The sequence below is a fragment of the Scyliorhinus canicula genome, chromosome 13 (assembly GCF_902713615.1).
Source record: "Scyliorhinus canicula chromosome 13, sScyCan1.1, whole genome shotgun sequence".
NCBI classification, from domain to species: domain Eukaryota; kingdom Metazoa; phylum Chordata; class Chondrichthyes; order Carcharhiniformes; family Scyliorhinidae; genus Scyliorhinus; species Scyliorhinus canicula.
Window position 1 is genome coordinate 95,907,617 of NC_052158.1, and position 5,549 is coordinate 95,913,165.

Consider the following 5,549-nt stretch of genomic DNA (forward strand, 5'->3'; position numbering starts at 1 on the left):
GATTCACACACACACATATATATATATATATATTATATATCTATATACGATTCTTATTTTGTAACAGCCCTTTTGAACGTACTTTTGGTTTTAGATCTAGTTCTCAGTGGGTCAATAAATGAAATAGCCAATATTTGAAATAATCATAAAAAAACAATTTTGTTGATTTTTGTTTAAATAAACTTGACATTGTACTAAGTACATCATATTAGTTCATTAAATCAATAAAGTTTTTTACGATGGCACTTCCTTGATTTTCTGATTTCAATTTTGCATTAAGTTTTCAAAGGAATGACAATGTTTAACAAGGCTTAGTTAAATTTTTAGTTTTGAACTTAACATATTTGGTGTGAAGAAAGATGTTAAAATAATAAAGTATTACAATGCTAAAACTAGAATGTTGATGTATGAAACCATTGAGACAGATTACATGAGGGAGTGTTCTTTGGACAAGACTTTGTTCGTAGTGATATATGCTTTACTTCACACTGGCTTTGAACAAACTTCATTTGAAAGAATATGATCAAATTCATACCACTAACCACATTAAAGAATTTTGGTTACTGAAATCCTTATTCTTGGTGTTTTTCTCCGTGACGAGGTTCTTGGATAATTTTCAACAAATGGCAAAAGCATTGTTAATGCCAGTGGAAAGAGAATTGAGCAGTTTCCAGAGCAGGCTTCTGACACATACTATCAGTTTTATGCTACAAAGGTGAATTTAAAAAAAGTAAGCCCTGAACTTCTTTGTAAAGTTTTAAGCAACAGTGAATTCGCAGTTTCGATGGTAGAGAACACCAAGCTCTATCTGCCAAAACCACCCAAGCCAAAATGCAGGGGGCAGGATTCTACGATTCTAAGGCTATGTCCCCACGCCGGCTTGGGAATGGTGGCATTTTATGACAGAAATCATGGTGTAAAATGGCCATCGATCCTCCATTTGGCTGGGGGCTAGCATGCCAGCAGCACAGAGCACCTGGCTCTAGCTGCCGATACGTCCTGTAGAATTGCCGGGTCCGTGGCCGCATCATGCTACAAGGTGGCGGCCGCTCGCATTCCCAGCCCACAAAATAGTGCCCCCCTTCGGCCGGCTTGCTTACCCTGGACCACAGCCCACAGTGCCTCAGCCCCTGAAAAAGTCCCCCTGCCCACAGATCGGCCCTCCCCCGACTGTGGCAGCGCTGGACTGAGTCCGCAGCCGCCATGCCGAGTTCCCGACGGATGCGACCACACTCGACCGATGAAATCGGAAACTCGGCCGGTCGGGGGCGGAGCATCGGGGGCTGGCCTCAGGCAATGCCCTGAGGCCATCGATATGTCGCGCGGAGTACTCAAAGAGTACGCTGTTTTGGAGAGGCGGAGTATCGCGAAAGCGGAGCCTCCCCTGATTTGGGCGGGAACTGTGATTCTCCGGCCGATTGCCGAACGCGATTTTGGCGTCGCCGGCCGGAGAATCCAGCCCAGAGTTTCAGCAGGCGGATGACCATCGCCTGAGACAGAGAACACATCTGTTTCGCACGGAAAACATGTCGCAATACACGCAGTGCCGCGCAACAATGATGAGAATTTTCCAAAGAGCAGGGCATTATTGAGGGCCTGCATGTGAGCATACAAGTTCCTAACTCAGTGTTGCTCTCTCTATGAAGAAAAGTGGGTTCCACTCTTAGAATTTACAACAGATCCCTGATAGTAGTGGAGCATGCATGTCAATGCTAGTTTCCCTGACAATTGCTACAATGCACTCAATGTATGGTAATCCAGGTACCAGCATTATATTAAGAGGCAAGAGACTGGTTAATTGACCATTGGGAAACTAAAGCTATCCACCTCAAATATGCCTATTTATCCTAATCACGTGATCCAAGGACAATCTAATGAGCAAATTTTTTATATTCTTTCATGGGTTGTGAGCATTGCTTACAAGGCCAGCATTTGTTGCTCATCCCTAATTGCCCTTCAGAAAGCAGTGGTGAACTGTGTTCTTGACTGCTCTAGCCAATCTATCATCCCAGTTCATAAATTCACTGCAGTGGAGAAGGAAGCCATTCTGCCCATCAGTTCTGCATCGACTCTCTGAAAGAGCACCCTACCTAAGCCCACTCCCCCGCCCTATCCACATAACCCGGTTAACCTAAGGGACATTAAGGGGAAATTTGATAGAGTGTATTAAATATTGTTTCTTGGAACAATATGTTGTCCAACCAATAAAAGAGCAGGATATATTGGATTTAGTATTGTGTAAATATATGTGATGAATTAATGACCTTCTGCTAAAGGTTCCTTTCGGGAAGAGTGATCACTGCATGCATGAATTTCAAATTCAGTTTGTGGGCAATACACTTGAGTCCCACACGCATGTTCTGGTGTTAAACCATGGTAATTACATAAGCATGAGGACAGAATTTATCTCTGTCGACTAGGCAGAAAGACTAAAAGGACAGTTGACGAATGGTGGCAGACATTCAAGGGGATAATCCATTCCTCCAAATTAAAAGATATTCCAGAGAGGAAGAAATATTGTAAGGGGGAAAATGCCCTATGGCTAAGCATGGAGGTTAAAGATAACATAAAGGCAAAATCTATAGCATATACCATACTGCAAAAGTCAATGGCAGGCTGGAGAACTGAGAAACTTCTAAAGACCAAACAAATGTTACTAAAAAGTATTAAAAAGAGCAAAGGTGAATTATGAAATAAATCTAGCACAAAACATAAAAGTGGACAGCAAAAGATTCTGTTAGGATACAAAAAGGAAGACAGTAGCTAAAGTTAATGTTCGTGTCTGAAAGGATGGGACTGGAGAGTTAATTATGGGGAATGCAGAAATTACAGAGAGACTAAATCAATATTTTGCCTCGGTTTTCAAAGTGGAGGACACTAGAACCATCCCATAGTAACAGGTAATGTAGAGGTTGTTGAAAAGGAGGAACTTAAAATAATTGCCATCACTCGGGAAAATGTACTGAGCAAAGTATTGGGGTTAAAGGCATACACATCCCCAGGGCCTGATACCATACATCCTAAGATCTCAAAGGAAATGGTAACAGAGATAGTGGAGGCATTGGTTACACGATTCCAAAATTCTCTGGATTCTAGAATGGTTCCAGTAAATTGGAATGCTCCTGTTCAAAACGGAAGAAAGGTATAAAGTAAGAAACTATAGACCAGTTAGTTTAAGATCTGTTGTGTAAAATGGTTGGAGTCCATTATTAAGGCAGTAATAACAAGACATTGGAAAGTCAAACGCAATCCATCAGAGTCAGCATGGTTTTATGAAGGGTAAATCATATTTGACTAATTTGCTAGAGTTCTTCGAAGATGTAACAAGCAAAGTGGATAATGGGCGCTCTGTAGATGTAGTGAATCTTGACTTTCAGAAGACATTTAATAAGGTGCCGCACAAAAGATTAACACATAAGGTAAGACCCCCACGGGGTTGGGGATGATATATTAGAATCATAGAATTTACAGTGCAGAAGGAGGCCATTCGGCCCATCGAGTCTGTACTAGCTCTTGGAAAGAGCACCCCACCCAAGCCCACACCTCCACCCTGTCCCCATAACCCAGTAACCCCACCCACCACTAAGGGCAATTTTGGACACTAAGGGCAATTTAGCATGGCCAATCCACCTAACCTGTACATCTTTGGACTGTGGGAGGAAACCGGAGCACCCGGAGGAAACCCACGCACACACGGGGAGAACGTGCAGACTCCGCACAGACAGTGACCCAAGCCGGGAATCGAACCGGGGACCCTGGAGCTATGAAGCAATTGTGCTAACCACTATGCTACCGTGCTGCTTGGATAGGGGATTGGCTAACCAACAGGAAGCAGACAGTAGGGATAAATCGATCTTTTTCTGGTTGGCAAGCTGTAAATAGTGGGGTGCCTTGGGTCCGGTCTTTGGGCCTGAACTATTTACAATCTAGATTAATGACTTGGTTGCAGGGATAGAATGTACTGTAGCCAAATTTACAGATGACACTAAAACAGGCGGGAAAGCAAGTTGCAACAAGGAAATAAGAAACGTAAAAATGGATATGGATAGGTTCGGTGACTGGGCTAAGCTTTGGTAGATGGAATCTAACGGGAATATGTGTAAGGTTATCCATTTTGGTCAGAGGAATAAAAAGGCAACTTATTATCTCAATGGTCTATATTTTTTTTAACTTTCCGAATTTCTTTATTACGATTGCAATATACTGAAAGAGGAGAAATTATACAAAAAAAAAACAGTTTGGAATCGAATCGTAATTTTTATATATAAAAAATTAGATAAACCTTCCTATAATGCAGTGTGAAAATATCAGCAAACAACAATTCATTCAAACTATCAGAATAATATACAAAAATACTTTGAACTTTCAGAGGGGAGTAAGACAATGCCCCAAAGGATACTTTATTCCATACATGGTCCCATTTTATACAGTACACTTCCTTGTTTGAAAATTGCTTAAAAGGGAAATGTCAAGATTTCTGAAACAGTGCATTCAACAGCAATTTAAAAAAAACAGCACTTCTTAATCCACAGTACAGCGTAACTAAATACCACAGTATGCCCCAATCCAGTGTGACCAAAGAGTTACTTCAAAAATCTAATACATGCTTCCACAAAGTAAATATTGTTAACTGTAGTTTTTGGAAATGCACATTTGATAGATGCTGAGAAAGATCCATTCTAATTATACGCCTGTTTATTCTAAAAGTGTTTTTTTTTATTTGGGAAACATTGATGGGTCTAACACCAGTGACATTTCAATGGATCCCTTCCCCTGAAGGTGGTTCCTGATAGGCAAAGTAACGTTACTGGAGGTTGCTGGCCTCCTGCTGTGGTGTGCCATAGCCGTACAGACAAAAGTTCATAAATAACCCCACAACAATCAACCGCACTGTCATATCTCTCATGGGACTTACGGATTTGGAATGAATATCTTCCCCATAGTTCATGCAGAGTACTAGCTCCCCCGCTGAAGGAACGGGGAATTCCATTCAGCTCTGTATAAAAAGTTAACCAGCAAGGCACCGACCGTGGGGAGACCTGGTCGGGATTTACCGGGAGTAGTATGTAATGTAATTAAATAATCCAAAGTTCTTTATTCTCACTTGGTGTGGAATCCTGTGTCCTATCAAACACGGTAGCATTGTGGATAGCATAATTGCTTCACAGCTCCAGGGTCCCAGGTTCGATTCCGGCTTGGGTCACTGTCTGTGCGGAGTCTGCACATCCTCCCCGTGTGTGCGTGGGTTTCCTCCGGGTGCTCCGGTTTCCTCCCACAGTCCAAAGATGTGCAGGTTAGATGGATTGGCCATGATAAATTGCCCTTAGTGTCCAAAATTAGTGTTGGGTGGGGTTATGGGGATAGGGTGGAGGTGTTGACCTTGGGTAGGGTGCTCTTTCCAAGAGCCGGTGCAGACTCGATGGGCCGAATGGCCTCCTTCTGCACTGTAATTCTATGAAACACACTATGACAAAAGTGAGATCTCAGGTTTGCAGCCTTGGAGCTCTCACTTAGAAAGTCACAAGTTCCAATCACAAACTTTAGACTCC